Genomic DNA, 17,486 nt, shown 5'->3' with positions numbered 1-17,486 from the left:
GACATTTCACTTCACACAGCAGCTCCTTCATGTGGAATCCCTGGAAGCTGGGCACGCAGGACAATTACCCTCTGCAAGGCCCCACAGAGTCCCCTCCTGGATGCACATCCTCCCTGCATTCACTTTCCATGGACCTTCCTAGCTGAAGATGTCCACTACTCCTTGCAGCCCAGAGTCTCCCCCTGCGCCCCTGTGTTTCCCGATCTACCCTCCCAAGGCTTCTTAGAGTCTGTTGGAAACCAACCCTGGGAGGAAAGAAGGGAGGGGCTGGAAAGGCTGATGGCTGCAGCTCCTGGAGGCCTGGCTGTCAGCATGAGGCTGGCCTCTGCCCAGTGTCCCTGGATTCTAGGGATGTGTATGGGTCACACCTGCGGCTAAGATATACCTGGTGGGCTGCAGCATTACCTGTGAGGCTCAACCTCATCTGTGTCTCCCTCTCTCCCTTTCCCTCTGTATCTTCTTCCCCTTCTCTCCCTCCTGTGCTCTCTTTCTCCCCAACCTAAATGAGGTCTGTTAGACAAACCTTGGCACACCAGACTCTCAATACCCCCTGCATAGTCTAGTCTATATCATGTTCCTTTTTTTTTTTTTTGAGACAGGGTCTTGCTCTGTCACCCAGGCTGGAGTGCAGTGGTGTGATCACAGCTCACTGCAGCCTTGAACTCGGGGACTCAAGCAATCCTCCAGCCTCGATCTCCTAAGTAGCTGGGACCACAGGCGCACACCACCACGCCTGGCTAATTTTTTATTTTTTTGTAGTGATGGGGGGGCGGGTCTCGAACTCCTGGCCTCAAGTAATCCTCCCACCTCGACCTCCCAAAGTGCTGGAATTATAGGTGTGAGCCACTACCCGGCCTCCATCATGTTCTCAAGAATGTTTGTTGATGTGAAACTACCTGTGATATATTGTAGAGGGAGGAGGGCAGCTCACAAGACATTAAGAGAGAGGACAAGCTCAATTTTCTACCTAGCTCCTGCCCCTGCTCCCCCAAAAGACAATGCAAATCATCCAACACGGAGTCATCAATTATATGTATATGTGTGTGTGTGTGTGTGTGTGTGTGTGTGTGTGTGTATCTCACACGTATAATAATGTCCCCTTCCTTTCAATTTTGCCCTTTGGGGTCTAGGCCCAAGTCACTGAGTCAAAGTCCTCTGAAGACTCAAGGATGGCAGATCCAGCCCAAGGCAGAAATACATTTCAAAGGCTGGCCTTTCCCTCCTCCCCCTCGCTCACTCTGGTGTTTGTCACTTCCTTCCTGGGAGTATCTGGGGCCCCAGCCTTGGGGGAGGATGAAGGCAGAATTGTTGGATTTGTTGGATCAATGTCCCAGAGCATAATGAAGGCGTCTCCCAACCCCACCTAAGGACATGATCATGTGGGTTTGCTCACACAAACAGCCGCGGGCTGGCCCGCCAGAAACCATCTCTTGTTATAAAGCCAGAATCTTTCCATCTGTGTTTAAGCTCCAGCCCATGAAATAATGTCCATAAAAGTAAGATTGGAAGTGAAAATAGCCAACACAATAAATTATGGCTACACTGTGTTCTCTCCTGAGGGACGCCCTGGCCAACGAGCCTTCACTATTTATGTCTAGTACTGTGTTGCGTGTTTCCTCAGAAAGCATTCCATTTGTGGATGGGAAGAAAGGGCCTAGACGGCTGAGGTCGATCCAATAGAGCTGTGGTGCTTGGCTGGCTGTCCGTGCCTGGCATCTTCCTTTCTTTTTCCGAAGCAGAGTCGCTCAGCTGCAAAGTGTAGCCAAAGGCAGATTGTCTAGGGGAAGATTTGTTGGCCAGTTTCCGTCACTACCGCCATCTTCCTCCTTGCAACTCAACCACACCACCACATCCCACCACGATCACAGGCGTGGATTCCAGATACCGCTGCCAACATCTTCCTTTCATTCCACGTACCTACCATTGCCCAGGCCTTGAAGAAGCATTTGGCAGGAAGAGAAACCTGAAAGAGCCGTGGGACCACAGACCTGAGGGTGTAGAATCTCAAGGGGGATATAGACCAGATAAACAAATAAGTACAGATAACCTAGAACAAGAAGAAAAGTTAGGTACTGAAAAGTTCTCCCCAAGTTTAAAAGAGGGAGAGATGAGTCTTGCTGGAGAATGTGGCTTTTGAATGGAACTTGGAAGGATGGCTTGGATCTGGACCTGCAGAAGAAAAAGGTCTTCTCAGAAGGGATTGATTAAGGGAAAGCATGAAATTCTAACACTTGGATGAGGATGGAATTCTTGGAATTCCTGCACCCTCAGGTACACGAGGAGCAGTGAGGGAAATCAGGCTGGAGGAGGGGTGGGATGGGTTCAGGGAATGTGATGGGTAAAAGAGCCATTCGGTCTAGAGATTTGGGTCTTTTTTGGGGGAAAAGGGAGAGTCAGCTGACAGTTACTGAGCTGAAAGTGGACGGAGCTGCTTTTGGAACTAATCATGATAGTGGGATCTTGGGGCCAGGAATATTCCCCTTTCTATACTCTCTTCTCTAAAAAGATTGATTCAAAAATCCCACAAAACTTTTGAGTGTTAGCCACTTGCTTTAAATCCTACCATGTCATACCTTGTCCTTTGGCAGTCAGCTTTGTGATGGAGGAGGGCACGGGAGGAGAATGAAACACGTGTAGCCATTCTCTATTCCTCAGACCTCAGGGCAAACGAGTGCATCGGAACTTTTCTGAAGCGTGGGCTTTGCTTGGGAGAGGTGTAGTGTGAGGGTGCCAGGGTGCTTGTTGGGTTGGCGGGTACCACAGGGAAAAAACAGCAAAGCCACAATTGTGGGCATGCCCCACTTTTTTTTTTTTTGAGATAGGATCTCGCTCTGTTGCCCAGGCTAGAGTGCAGTGGTGCCACATGGCTCACTGTAGCCTCCACCCCTGGGGCTCAATCGATCCTCCCACCTCAGCCTCTGAAAGTGCTGGGATTATAGGAGTGAGCTACTGCACCTGGCCTGCTTTGCTCTGCTTTGAGGGATCAGCTGGACGTGGCTCTGAAGTTTCAACTCAGAGGAGAGAACTCCAGGACTCAGGGCAAAGGCATCTTCAGGAGCTGGTGGGAGGAAGCCCAGGCTCCCTGTGCCTGAATGACTGGACAGGGTCGGCCACCTTTCATGGCCTTTGTCCTGTGATTCTGACGGGAACCCCTGGAGCTGCATCAAAGAGGCATTTCCCATCTTGGCAAATTCCTTTCTTGACTTTATTTGACAGCCTAGGCCCCCGTGCAGTGCCATTTCCTCCTCTTTCTCTCTGGGCCGCGTAAATGTGACTTCTCTGGAGTGGGAGGAAAACGGACCAGTTGTCCCATGGGGGCTTGGCATCAGCCTTCTTTCTCTGGCAGATGTTTACGATTTAGAACTTGGATCTCTCCCTCCACCCCACCGAGCACAGAGCGTGAGTCCAAGGAGTTGGGAACTCTGGGAGAAAAGGGGCTTGTGACCCTGCCCCGCCTGCCTGCCTGTCTTGTTATTCTCTGAGGACAGGCGGGAAGGGCCCTTCCAGTCCGTGCTGGCGGCCAGGCCAGCATTTGTGGTAGGCGGTGTTTATGTGAACGCACAAATGTTTATGTAAGATTGCCAACCAGTTATTTATGAGTCTCTCAGCCCTTCCCCAATAAAAGCTGTTTCCTCAATGTTCTGACAGGCTCTGCATCTGTAACTAATGTGTCACTTGCTCAGCTAATGCAGTTCACTTGTGTTTATTTTTGCACAAAAGCAATTTATCTAGTGCGCTGAAAAAAACAAAACAAAACAAAACAAAAACCCAGCCCTGTCAGGGGCCTTCTCTTTGGGGCAGTGTTTTTCCTCAAAAGAAGCTTCAAACAGCTCATGGCGCAGCTTTTGGCATGTGTGCCAGCCTGGGCTTCTGGCCCCACGTGGGTCCCTTTGTCCTGAGTGTGAGAGCGTGTATTGAGGGGGTGTCTGGCAGCGTATCTGCTGTTGTCTCTGAGTATGTGGATGTGTGTCTTTGCCTGTCCGTCAGTCCGTCCTGGACTGTGTGGCTTTGAGTGTTTGCCTCTGAATGGACGAATCTGCCGGGATGTGTGTGGCTCATTTTTTAAAAGGGTGTTGAGAATAGGCCTAGCTCTAACTTTGCACTCCCTCTGGTTGAGATAAATCAAAGTTGGGAGAGGGAGTTGCTGGCGGGAAAGGGTCTGGAGCAGGGATGGAGGGAGGAGGAGGGCAAGTGTAAAGGTGAAAAGGGAGGATGCTTGGCTTCAGGGCCAAAGGAGCATCAGCTCTGGTGGCCACCGACGAGGACTATAAAACTGGAGGCAGATTGTCTACACCCCTGGCCCTCCCTGCGCTGGTGAATTTTCTCCTCACGCTCTTTTCCTTTTCCAGTATTGGCGGTGTATCTTTGTTGTGCACAGGATGGCCTGTGGCTTGTTTGGGGCACTGAGAAAGGAGGTGGCCTGAGAGGTCATCTCCCGATGCACACCTGGGTTTCAGGGGAAAGGAACTGACAAGTGGGGTGAGGCGGGGTGGGGGTGGGGGGATGGCAGCAATGTGGGGGGCAGATCAGGAGTCAGGCTGGGTGCCTAGGATCAGCCAGAAGGAAAGGAAGCCACCCACTTAGGCTGGAGAAGGGTCTCTACCTCATCCCATGGATTGTCACTGTGACCCTGGTCAGTCACTGACCCAATCTGGGCTGGGCAGGAGGGTCAGAGGCTCCACACAGACCCCTCCCACTGCGGGAACAGCAGCTCCCCTGTGCCTGAGTCCAGCTGGTGTGGACGCGCCGGCCCCGATGGTGGACGTCTTTCTTGTCACACCTAAATGGCCCAGTAGGAGTAATGGCATCTTAGGAAGGGGTTCCCAGCCACATGCCTGAGGGAACCTGGCGCTTATTCACTGAGACCAGACGTCATCTCACAAAGCTCAGACTGAATCATGGCTGCCTTGTCCCAGTTTGCAGGAAAATATTAACTTTCTCAATCTTGAGCTTTTTCTCCAGTAAGATTTCATTACATCGTTGGTGCCTGCCAAATGATAAGTATGTGGATGTTTGGGTACACATACAGAAATGGATAATTGTGCTTCATCTGAAAGGTTTTTTTCATGACTCTGGGCTGTTGCGACAGTGATTCTGTTGGACATCCAAAGCCCAGCTATGAAGCTGAGAGGCCGAGGGGAGCTGTCCCTCTGGCTCATGGTTTCTCTGGCCAGGTGACATTCATGGTTAACCTCCTGTCTCCCTGTGACTGAGTGAATTGGACTTAGGGGCTTGTTGATTTTCTGGCTTGGGTGTGTGTAGATGGGGCAGGGGAAGCTGAAGGATGTCATTCAGTTCTGTGCTCTGGTTTCCAGATAAGGAAATGAATAAGCTGCACAGTGGCAGGAGGCCTCTGAAAAGTCAGGATTTGTCTTCTTGATCTAACCATCCACTTGGAATGCCCCGACTGTAGGACAGGCCTCCCGGCCCCTTCCTTCAGGGCCTGGGGTGTGTGTTTCCTCGGCCCCTACCTCCAGAGCCCCTCCCTTCCTTCTCTTCCAGTTTCTTCTTTCTTTCCTGGCACCCTGGGACTTTAAACTCTTCCTTGCAATTGAAGTTGTCCCCAGGCTGGTGGCCTTTCCTGTGGTGAGTGGGCCTCGTAGCCACTTCTGTCTTGGAAATCTTCCAGGCAGGCTCAGGCCCCTGGTGGGGGTTGGAAGGCCCAGATGTTTGGAAAGCTCAGTGTCTGTGGGTGGGGGAAGAATGACCGAGGGGGGTGGCCATGTGCTCCGAGAAGCAGCATACTTTAGAATCTAAAGAGAAACAAGCTGAGCCCTCACACTGCGAGGGTTGAATCCCACCTTCAGCCCTCACTGGGCTCAGCTGTCAACTCCACATCTTCACCAGCGTGGCTCTTTCTTGGGTGATTCTGCTGACCCTCCTCTCCTGCCCACCTGAAGAAAGTCCCAGCGCACAGCCGTCCGCTCCTGCTGTAGTCTTGGTTTGCGGCCATGCTCAAGCCCTCTTTCCTGATTCTTGGCCCTCACCTCCCACCTAGTCTACTGTAGGCTGGGAAAGCAGGGGTCCTGCTGAACACACAGAGCATGGAACCTATTTCCCACCAGCAAAGCTTTTCCTCAGGTTCCAGAATGAGGTTTGGGCCAGGCACGGTGGCTCATGCCTATAATCCCAGCACCTTGGGAGACTGAGGCAGGAGGATAGCTTGAGCCTAGGAGTTTAAGACCAGCCCAGGCAACAAGGCAAGACCCTGTGTCTACAGAAGTAAAAAATGTAGCTGGGCATGGTGGTGTGAGCCCTTAGTCTCAGCAATTTGGGAGGCTGAGGCAGGAGGATCATTGGAGCCCAGGAGTTGGAAGCTGCAGTGAGCTGTGATTACACCACTGTACTCCAGCCTGGGGGACAGAGTGAGACTCTGCCTCTAGATAAATAAATAAAATGAGGACCCACAAACTTCTATGCCTGCAGGGACCAGGGTGACAGTGTAATACAAGAAAGAGGCAGGACTGAGGAAAGATGGCAAATGGTGCTGAGTTCCGGGGCAGGGAGCCCTGGGGAGGGTCTCCCTTCATGGCTGGAAGGGAGGTGCAGTGGAAGAATGCTGGCTGGTGAAGCCAGTTTGTCTATTTTCAAATCAGGATTTTTATGTGAACTCTCCTAATGCTCATGTTGGCAGCAATTCCAATTTCAAGCATGGTGTGGGCCAAGCAAAACATGTCTGTTGCCTAGCTGTGACTGGCTTGTCCCTCTGCTGCTGGGAGCAGTGGTACAGCTGTCATGCTTCCCCTTTTTTTTTTTTTTGAGACAGGTTTCTGCTCTGTCACCCAGCTTGGAGTACAGTGATGAGATGATAGGCTCAGCTTCCTGGGCTCAAGTGATCCTCCCCCCTCAGCCTCCTGAGTAGCTGGGACTACAGGTACACACCACCACACCTGGCTAATTATTCTATTTTTTTGTAGCGACAAAGTTTCACCATGTTGCGCAGGCTGGTCTCCAACTCCTGGGCTCAAGCCATCCTCTAGGCTTGGCCTCCCAAGCGTTGGGATTATAGGTGTGAGTCACCACTGCTGGCCAAGCTGTTATTATTCTTGATGTTTGGAGATGTGCATTCTGACTTCTGGCTTCCCTGTATCAGGTGCTGTGAAGACTCATACCCTAGGGTGAAACGTTGAAAAATGTTTTCATTTCCTGAGAATCAGATGTCTAGCCTCCACTATCCTGCTTTTTCTCTAGGGAGGGACACAGACCCCAGTGTTTTCACTGGGCATGTCCTGTCAACGACCTTGTGAGCCTGGCCTCTGGGGATGGAGGCAGGGAAGGGAGGCCGTGAGCATCCTGGTCTGGGTGCCTTGTCTCAAGACGGGTGACAGGATTGAATGTGTGGATGAGGGAGAGAGAGTGTCAAGGGTGGCTTCCGGGGCTCTGTTATGAACAAATGGAGGGCTGGGGTGCCGCTTCCAGTGACAGGGATACTAGAAAGCCATTGGGTTAGGCAGGGGGTGATCTCGAAATCTCCAGTTTTGCCTCATTGTCCCAGGTTGGGCAGAGGGGGAGTGCAGCCTTTGGCCTGAGATTTGGCATTGTGGCTTCAGCTTCTCTCCAAGGTCTGGCTTCCAGGTGGAGGGGGGCGTAGGGCCTACTCCCCCAGCTGTGCCCAGGAGGGTGTTCTAAGGCTCAGTCTGGCTCTGCAAGGCCAGCCAGGCAGTGATCACCAGGCCCAGGTGGGACAGTCACATACATCCCAGGGTCACTGGGGCTCCTGGCAAAGCCAGTGGGATGGAAGGAGCTCAGAGTTCCAGCTCTGCCCCGATTAATATGCAACCAAAACAAAAATCCAAAAACAAACCAAAAAAAGACAAAAACAAAATAATTGAAAACAAAAATCAATCAAAAGCAGGTACACCAAAACACACAGTGAACTAATGAACACCACGGAACCACAAACCAGTTTCAGAAACGAAACTAACAAATCCAGGCGGAACCTCCCTTCCGCTGGGTACCCCGCACCCCAGACGAGTAACCGCCCTCCTATATTTGATATCTCTTAAGAATTTTTTAAATTTTTTTTAACCACAGACGCAGGTTTTCTTGAAGTATTTATAGGGCTGTTTTCTATGCTTTGAAACTGTAAATAGTAGCATTCTAGTATGTATTCTTCTGCAATGAGCTTTTTTTCTTTCAACATGTTGGCGAGATCCACGTGTGCTGGCGTGTGTGAGTCTGGCTCACTTTCAACGTTGCATAGAATTCCACCACAGGCACATATCCTTTCTCCAGTGAGAGCTCCACGTGGCCCACTGGAGTGTGGCTCAGGTCCCTGGGCACATTCCCTTCTGTGGACACAGCTCCAGTTGTGTGGATGAGCCTTGAGCCTCTTCCCCCATCCCCTCTGGGATGCCAGGGCCCTTCCAGCCCTCCCAGGACCATTGTTTTATTGAGGAGGAATTCAAGTGGACTTCAGGCAACCTTGTGTTTCCTATAAATCAACACTGAAAGTGAAACCCTAGCACAAGGGACTGCAATTGCAACCAGCTGAGTGAGGACAGGCCGGCTAATTTGAACCTGGCCTGGGTGGAAGGCTTTGTGAGCTGGGAATGGGGAATGGACACAGGTCTCTGAGGAAGAGGCACTGCCCAGCCCATCGCTAGCACAAAGCAGGGACAGTCTGCCCAGCTCCAGCCACCAGCCCAGTCCCTGCATTGATCCGGGCACAAGGGGCCCCCCTTTCTCTCTGCTGTAAGCCCCTTGCTTACCCAGTGTCCTCCAGGGTGAGTTTTGCCACCTGGATGTAAGGTGGTTGTCGTAGCAGCTTTGAGAAGGGACGAGTGAGGTTCTGGGACTTGCTGGGGCTTTGTCTGGTGTTGGGTGGGTGGTGCAGCATTGCCCAGGAGGGATCTGGGTCAGGGATGTTGGGGGACTGTGGCCTGGGGGCACTGAACCCTGCCCTAGTGCTCGCCTGAATTGAAGAGGTGAATCTGTGTGTACGGGGCAAGAACTGTTGGTCTGTCTTTTCAAGGCCATTTAATAGTCCCCATTGCACGAGTTTGTTTTGTTTTGTTTTGTTTTTATGGAGTCTCACTCTGTCATCCAGGCTGGAGTGCAGTGGTGTGATTGTGGCTCACTGCAACTTCCACCTCCTGAGTTTAAGTGATTCTCCCGCCTTAGACTCCTGAGTAGCTGGGACTACAGGCTCACCCCACCACGCCCAGCTAGTTTTTGTATTCTTAGTAGAGATGGGGTTTTGCCATGTTGGCCAGGCTGATCTTGAACTCCTGATCTCAGGTTATCCACCTGCCTCAGCCTCCCAAAGTGCTGGGATTACAGGTGTGAGGCCTACATAGATTTTTATTTTGAAGGAGGCAAAGGGGATGGGGGGCATGAACCAGTACAGTAGCTGGCTGGGGAAGGGGTGTGTTAGCCAGCTCTGTCTGCCAGAGCAGATGCCACGGACTGAAAGACTTACGCAACACACGTTGATTTTCTCTCAGTCCTGGAGGCTGGATGTCCGAGATCGAGGTGCCAACAGGATCATTTCCTCAGAGGCATCTCTCCTCGGCTTGCGGATAGCCACCCTCTCACTGCCTCTTTACAGCTTGTCCCTCTGTGCAGGCGTGCCCCTGTTGTCTCCCTGTGTGTCCTGAGCTGTTCTCCTTACAAGGACGCCACGCAGACTGGATTAGTGTCCACCCTAACAAGCCCATCTTTTTTTAGTTGGCCTCATTCTGTTGCCCAGGCTGGAGTACAGTGGTACAAGCATGGCTCACTGCAACCTTGAACTCCTGGGTTCAAGCGATCCATTCACCTAGCCTCCTGAGTAGCTGGGACCACAGGTGTGTGTCACCACACCTGGTTATTTATTTACTTATTTTCATAGCGACAAGGATCTTGCTATATTGCCCAGGCAGGTCTTGAACTCCTGGGCTCAAGTGATCCTCCTACTTTGGCCTCCCAGAGTGCTGGGATTACAGGTGTGAGTCACCGTGCCCAGCCCCTAACAACCCTGTTTTAACTTAACACCTTTTTAATGGCCCTCTTTCCAAATACAGCTTCCTTCTGATGTGCTAGGGATTCGGACTTCAACCATATGGCTCTTAGGGGGACAAAATTCAGCCCAGAGCAGGGGCGATAGAGGCGATGGGGTGCTGCTGGGATCATGGACGCTTTATTATTTGGAAATCTTCATATTTTTATATAATTTCATGGACTCCAAAAAGTGAGCAATTTCTGTGTTTCTTATGTCATATTTTCTGCAGATGGCATTGAAGTACTTATTCTAACACGGTCAGTATATTACAATAACTTCCCGACCAGTGGAAATAAAATACCTTAGAAAGGCAGCATCTTTTTCTGCGCCAAGTTATGAGACTGGCAGTGGCCAGGCCCCGTGACGGTCCAGGGCTTGGGCTGGCCTGGAGTAGGCCATGTGATGCATTTTGCCACGCTCACTGAATCTGAGCAGGATCATATGACTCAGTTTCATGGACCAAGTCTCAGGAAGGTGACTGCGACAACCTTGTAGACTGGGCTGGAACATGGGACTATGGCTTCTCTTGTTTCCTCAGACATTGCTAGCAATCTACTCTCAAAGCCTGCCTGGTCTCTGGAGGAAATATGGGAGTGACCTTAAACCATCTCTGTTCCCACCATCCAGGAACTGGGAGCTCTGTGGACCTGTAGAGATGGTGTGACTGCCTGAGACTCCCCCACGAGGACCCATCTGTGTCTGCTGGAGAGCGCTGTCTCACTGCCTATCTCATTGCCTTGTGCACGGGACCACCTGGTCCCTGGATCCTCAAACTCATGGGCCAGCTAGTGCGAGGGAGGTTAGGAGAAGTGGAGGCAGAGGGAGACGGATCCGCAGAGCAAGGAGAGGTGTAGGGGGTGCCATTGGAGCCGAGCGTTGAGCACATTTTTTGGGGAGACACTCTGAAGCCCTCCCACATTGCCATCCACCCAGCGGACGTGGCAGCTGTGGCCTGTTCCAGAAGCCCAGGGCTGTGTGGCAGCTCGGCCTGGCCTTGCACCCTCCCTCCTCCCTCCTCCCACTCCAGTTGGCTGTTTCTCTCACTATACACAGCCGTGGGCTGGGGGCTGTGTGATGGGAAATCTTTTTTTTTGTTTTGTTTTTGTTTTTGGTCTTTGGTAAAAAGTACTCTGTCTTTTGGGCTGAGGTTGTTTAAAGGTGAACTGTGAAAAATGATCTGCCATGCTTCAAATCTCAGCTCTGCCCCGTTTCCGAACTGCTCTGGGGAGAGGAGGGGTGGGCTTTTTGCCAGAGACTCAGCCCTGTCATTGTGGCCAGGCCACCCAGCCCACCTCGGGTCAGTCAATGGCAGCATTGGGGCGTGCGTGTTCATGTGTGTGTTTGTAAGCGTGTGCTTGTGTATATATGTGTGTCCTTTGCATGTGTATCTGTGGTTATACTTGTGTGCCTGTCTTTGTGTGTTTACATGTGTATCTTGTGTGTACACACACATTTATGTCTGGGTACACGCTTACATTTGTGCGTGTGTGTTTCCATGTGTTCGTGTGTCTGTGTGTGTGTGTTGTGCCTGTGCATGTGTGTGTGGGCGCGGGAGGTGGATGGCGGAACGAGCACCAGGCATGAAGGGGCCCAGGGCAGAGTCTCAGGCCTTGACCCAGGTTTCCAAATGGCCACAGATGTGACCCTTCACCCTTCCCTGCGGCTGCTGAGGTCATTGCCCAGAGAACTTTCCTTTGGAAGCAAGTGGGCCTTGCTGCCTGGGGAGGGAGAAAAGCAAAGCGGATGATCCTCACCCTGCGGAGCCTGGAGCCAGTGGGCCCTTGTTTAATTCCGAAGGAATGTGCGGAGCAGGCCCCGGCCTGACTGGGAGCCTCGAGGCACCCCCCCGCCGCTGCAGATGCCTCCGCAGGGGCGGCGTCGGGGTGGGAGCTGGGCCGGCTGGGGACACACAGCATCCAGGGAGAGACACTCACACAAACTGTGTGGCTGGAGTAGGCTGGGGCGAGGGAGGCCCACGGCACCTTCCTCCGGGAAGAGGAGATAGCCCTGGGAAGCCGAATGTAGCCGAGGAGAGCAGAGTCCCCAGCAGGAGACGGGGTGTCACGGGAGGAAAAGCGCAGAGTAGGTGTGGAGGCAGCGAGGAGGTTCCCTGGGGGCTATGTCTCCAGGGAAGGCCTCTTAGAAGTGGTGGAAGTTTAGCTGTGCCCTGTAGGGTGGGGAGGAGCTGGAGGAAAAGAGGACGTTTGGGAGAAGGAAGAAAGAAGAGCTCAGGAAAGTTTTGCTAAAGAGGCTGAGCTGCAAAAGAGCAAAGCCTCTATGGAATGACGTTGTGGGCGCCAGTCCAGGGAGAGCTTGGGAAGGAAAAAGAGGCGGCTACTGCAGGAGAATCAGCTCCGGTTCATCCCGAGGGCGTTAGTGCCAGCCAGAGCTCATCCTTAGGCCAGAGGTCTCTTGAAGATTCTCGAAGGGGAGTTGCCTGATGAAGCAGGCGTTTTAGGACGAGAGGCTGGCAGCATGATCAGGGGATCATGGCAGGTGGGAGGGAGGCCCTGGGTGTGGAAGAGACTGGAGGCAGGGGTGCTGGGGAGAGAGGCTTCCAGTGGAGAGATGGCTGAGGCCTGGGGGGTCAAGCAGCCAGGACCGAATCCCTTTCACATTTGGGACGTTCTTTTTTTTTTTTTTTTTTTGAGACGGAGTTTCGCTCTTTTCACCCAGGCTGGAGTGCAATGGCGCCATCTCGGCTCACCACAACCTCCGCCTCCTGGGTTCAGGCAATTCTCCTGCCTCAGCCTCCTGAGTAACTGGGATTACAGGCACGCGCCACTGTGCCCAGCAAATTTTTTGTATTTTTAGTAGAGACGGGGTTTCACCATGTTGACCAGAATGGTCTCCATCTCTTGATCTCGTGATCCACCCGCCTCGGCCTCCCAAAGTGCTGGGATTACAGGCTTGAGCCACCGCGCCCATTTGGGAGTTCTTAGGCCTCCTTTCTGTGTTTGGAGTCCCCTGACCTAAGAGCACCGTGTCAGCCTAGGACAGCTCCCTGCACACAGGCCAACTGGGAGCTGGACCCGGGGGACAGATGCGTGTAGTGACAGATGGACCCGGGTGACAGAGGCCAGGCCCTACAATAGCCTGGGTCCCAGCCCCCATTCACACCCTGCCCAGAGTGACCCCGGCCTCTCCGGTGGGCCTTGGGGTATCTTATTCCCTGGCACAAAAGTGACATCTGTCCTGGTGTGGGGATCATCCTGGTGGGCAGAGGCAGAAACCCACTGAGTAGGACCTTGGCCAGTCCAGACGAGCGAATGAATGCCAGGGTGACCCAACTGGGTGTGAACACAAGTGTGAGTTCTGTCCAGTTCTTGCAAGAGAGTGGGGGCCCTGTCCAGCTTGGGTGTGTGAGTGTGGTATGTGTGTGCACAGCCTGGCCTGGGTGAGCCCGGTGCCTGGCACAGAGTGGGGCCTGTGGTTGTTGAGTGAAGAAATGTTAACACGGACACACTTCGGGGCCCTTCAGATTGGTGGCCCAGCCCAGGGAAACTCCTCACAAAGGCCTCTGCCGGGGAAGGGCTGCCTGGGCTTCCTTAGTGGGTGACACTGGGTGGGCCTGTGGCAAAGCCCTCCTGCCTCGCACACGCCGGCCTTGTGTGAGTGGTCCCGTGACAGGGAAGTGAAGGAAAGGGGTGAATTGTAGGCCGTGAGTGTGGGGCAGGCACTCTGTCTGCCCACTGAAGCAGTGCAGTAGGAACTGGTGCTCAGAGGCAGACACATGAAAGAAAAGTGTGTAAGTGATCAGAGTGAGGCCAATTCTCCCAGAATCTCAAGGGCAGGTGCCCCGCATCTCTACCATGTCAGTTTCAGGGCCCCCAGGACTTTGATTTGCTGCTAACTCTGAAATCTTTGAACGTTTTCTTTGTCAGTAGCTTCTTCTCTAGAGTGTCGATGGGAGTGAGCAGGGGAGCCACAGGGTGACGGGTGAGGGGACATGGATGCTAGCCTGGGTCCTGGATGGGCATGTGCCTTTTGGAAGAAGCCATGGCCACTTCCTTGGGACCAGGGTCTGCACACACAGACACAGTTGTGGGGCTCAGGGACAGTGGGTATGAGGGAGCATGGAGGACCCCTGCCCTCTGCACTCACCACCCTCTTTCTGGGCTGCCACTCCCTTCTCAGTCATCCATCCTTGGAAGAGGGTAGAGTCTCTCTCTGGACAGAGTCCAAGGGATTAGAGCCACACCATGGGGAGCACACCAGCTAAATGCAGGTCACTTGTGCTGACCCTTCAAAGGCTGAAAGCCAAGAGAGCTACTGCCTTGGATAGAGAATCTTGGGGCCTGGCTCCCATTTCCTCTGGTTGAGGCTCCCTTCATTTAAATAATCACCCCACCTCTTTACCCTTCAGGCTCCACCCTCTCCCTGCATCTGAGGTGTCCTTCCTGGCTGGGGCCTGGGGTGGAGGGATCACCCCCTTTCTCCCTCCACCCTGTAACCATCCTGCTTGCTGAGACATAGCTCCAATTCTGCACCACACACTTCCCATTCTCCCTTGTCTAATATTTCCCTGGTTATACAGCTTACGCATGCTCATGGCAGGAAACATGGGAAATTCGGAAAGCATGGAATCGGGAACAAAGTTAGGCCTAAACCCGGCACTTAGAGATACACACCTGCTTGTCTGGAACATTCGACAGTTGCAGGGTGCTCTTGACTTGTGACAGCGCTTTCTGTCCTCATCGCATGGGTGTTCTCCCTCAGCTCTACCAACAGGCAGCCGCCACTGATTTCTTCCTCTCACAGCCGGGGAAGCTGAAGCAGAGAGCTGTGGCCACTTGTCCCTTGTCCCAAGGCGCATGGTCTCAGGCTCCTCAGTACACTGTCCACTGAGGCCTGACACCCCACTCCATACCGTGGCCTGCTGCCTGCGCTGGGGCCAGTGAGCTTCTCAGCTTGGTGGGTACCCTTCCTAGTCCCCTGCCTGCACCTGGTCTGACTTTTGGGCTAGCCCTGAGCTTCACCCACCTCCTTCGGGGCCACTGCAGCCAGGAGTGGGGAGGGGGGCAGATTTCAATGGCGTGCCTCCTGGAAACCACATCAAATGGTGCAGCTAGGAATTAATAAATAAACTTGGGAGACAAGTCAATTACCCTCTGCCTGTGCCCCTGTCCCCCAGGGGCAGACAGCGGCATGTGGTTCCCAGCCTCAGCATGCCTTCCCGGGGGCAGGCCTAGCGTTGCAGCTGGCTTCCGTCAGATTAGCCAGGCGAGATGCGGCAGGCCTCTGTCCTCTGGGGAAATGGCTCCCTTCCTGGGAGGTGGGGACAGCATTCCTGGGTTTCTCTGTTACTGCCCTCTTTTTGCACCCGTCCCTGTCTTACTGTGTTCATGGTGCCCAAATCACTGCCCCCGCCAGTCCCCCGACACAAAGGCTTCTGGTTAGCCATCATGACGTCTGCAGCTCCGTCTTTAGAGCTGGAAACTGATGTGACTGAGCCTCCAGAACATGCCTGCTGATGGCCCACACTGTGGGACTGCCCTGTTAGTGTCTTCCAGACTCATCAGCACTAGCATGATCATTTAAAAATCAGACGACTACTTGTCGCTTCTGAAAACATTTTTTTAGGGCTGGGCGCAGTGGCTCACAGCTGCAATCCCAGCAGTTTGGGAGGTGGAGGCAGGAGGATGGCTTGAGCCCAGAAATTCGACACCAGCCTGCGTAACACAGTGAGCCCCATCTCTATAAAATTTTAAAAATAATTAATAAAATTTAAAAAATAGCTGAGTGTGGTGATGCACGCTTGTAATCCCAGCGAATCAGGAGGCTGAGGTGGGAGGATTGCTTGAGCCCAGGAGTTCGGGGCTGCAGTGAGCCATGATCGTGTATTCTTCAATAAGCTCCCCTGGATTACATGGGGTCAGTAGAATCTGCTCCAGCCTGGGAGACAGAGCAAGACCCTGTCTCAAAAAAGAGGAAAAGAAAGGAAAAGAAAACATCTATTCACTCAGCAAATTCTTAACAACACCTGCTTTGTGGCAGAGTTTTTGCTAGGTGGCAGAGGTACAGAGACAAGAGACACAGCCCTGCTCGTCTGGAGCTTACCGCTCTGTGGAGAAATCAGACAATACAGCTACCATAGGGGGGACTTTGGGGGGGGAAGAGGGGAACCCAGCACAGCCTATAGGGATCCCCAAGAGGCTTCCGGAGGAGCTGATACCTGAGCTGCATTATGAGGGACAAGTCGTGGGGGCTGGGGGCAGGATGGCAACTGCTGTTCCAGACCCAGGGGACAGCTCTGCAAAGTCTCAGAAGCAGGGGAGTGAGGTGACGGGGGAGAGCTGGGAAGGGACTGGCTTGGCAGGAAGGTGGCTGCAGAGGGAGCAGGGTGAGAGCAGAGGCTGGGAGTGGGGACACGGCTGTGAGGGCCTAAGCTACATGTAACTGTTACATATAGCTATATGCAACTATCCGAGGTGTGTGTGTGTGTGTAGGGGCCATGTAGACAAAGTGATGGGATTATGGATTCTTTTCAACTGTGTGTGTGTGTGTGTATTGGGGGTGGGTTTTGTTTTCTATGTAGAAACTAAGCAGCAGTCTTAGAATTATCAGAACAATATCAGGAAAGAATGAGTCCCCTTCTGACATTTATTGTCACTGAATTTTCTATGGTTGCGTTATCTAGGCACGTCCCTTAGATCAACCATTCTCAAGTTTCAGTGTGCATGATCGCTGGGGACATTTATTGAAAATCTGGGTGTTTGGGATTTGTCCTGGAGGTTTTGATTCAGTAGGGACCAGCATTGTGCATTCTTCAACAAGCTTCCCTGGATTACATGGGGTCAGTATAATCTGCTTTGATAAACTCATTCCCAGAGCCTGATTATTTCCTCTCGGGGAATTTGCTTGCAATTCAGGAGTCTACCACCAGATGGCAGTAGTGCTTTGTGATGGAGCTAGGTAAAGCCAGTTTTCTGCTGGGGGAGAGTTAGAGTTGCTCAGCAGGCAGTTCTCCTTTATTGCCACAATGTGCAGAAAATAACTCTTTTAGATAATTTCTAAAATAATTTGATCATGAAATATTAGATATCGGAACTTAATTTTAAGGTTAAATTTACCTTTCAAACATTACAGCTGAGCTTTCCAATATGGTGACCACTAGCCACGAGTGGCTTTTGAGCACCTGAAATGTGATTGGTTAGTCTGAATTGTGTGTGCTGAAAGTGTCATGAACACATTGGCTTTCATTCTTCAGAAGTTCCTATGATTTAAAGACAAAAGTTAAAAAAAAACACACACTGACTTTCAAAAACAATAAAAAAGAGAGTAAAATCTATTACTATCAAGATTGCATGTTGAAATATTTTGAGTTGCACTAAATAAAATTTTATGATTAAAATTCATTTCATCTGTCTCTTTTTCCTTTTTAAATGTGACTGCTAGAAAAGTTGAAGTTATATGTGTCTCATATTCTATTTCTAATGGACGGTGCTGCATTGAAATAATCTTAATTTCTTCATTTTTGAAAGTGAGAGAACCGAGGCCTGAA

General features: G+C 52.0%; 1 long non-coding RNA gene across 2 annotated transcripts in view; it reads left to right on the top strand.

Moving 5' to 3' along the window:
* The window catches only part of LOC118147344 (uncharacterized), a 31,066-nt gene extending 13,781 nt beyond the window's left edge, over window positions 1-17,285 (top strand). Inside the window, exon 4 of one of the 2 annotated variants that reach the window (XR_004733640.3) lies at window positions 10,610-17,285. This is a non-coding gene — a long non-coding RNA (uncharacterized LOC118147344). Of the gene's footprint in view, window positions 1-1,130; window positions 4,454-10,609 lie in introns of those variants that run through there. The other variant, XR_004733639.3, reaches the window with a different exon arrangement.
* The last annotated feature ends 201 nt before the right edge of the window (window positions 17,286-17,486 follow it).

This window comes from Callithrix jacchus, chromosome 14 (assembly GCF_049354715.1).
Source record: "Callithrix jacchus isolate 240 chromosome 14, calJac240_pri, whole genome shotgun sequence".
Classification (NCBI taxonomy): Eukaryota; Metazoa; Chordata; class Mammalia; order Primates; family Cebidae; genus Callithrix; species Callithrix jacchus.
Note: the sequence above shows the minus strand (reverse complement) of the source record. Positions and strands in the feature narration are given on the sequence as shown.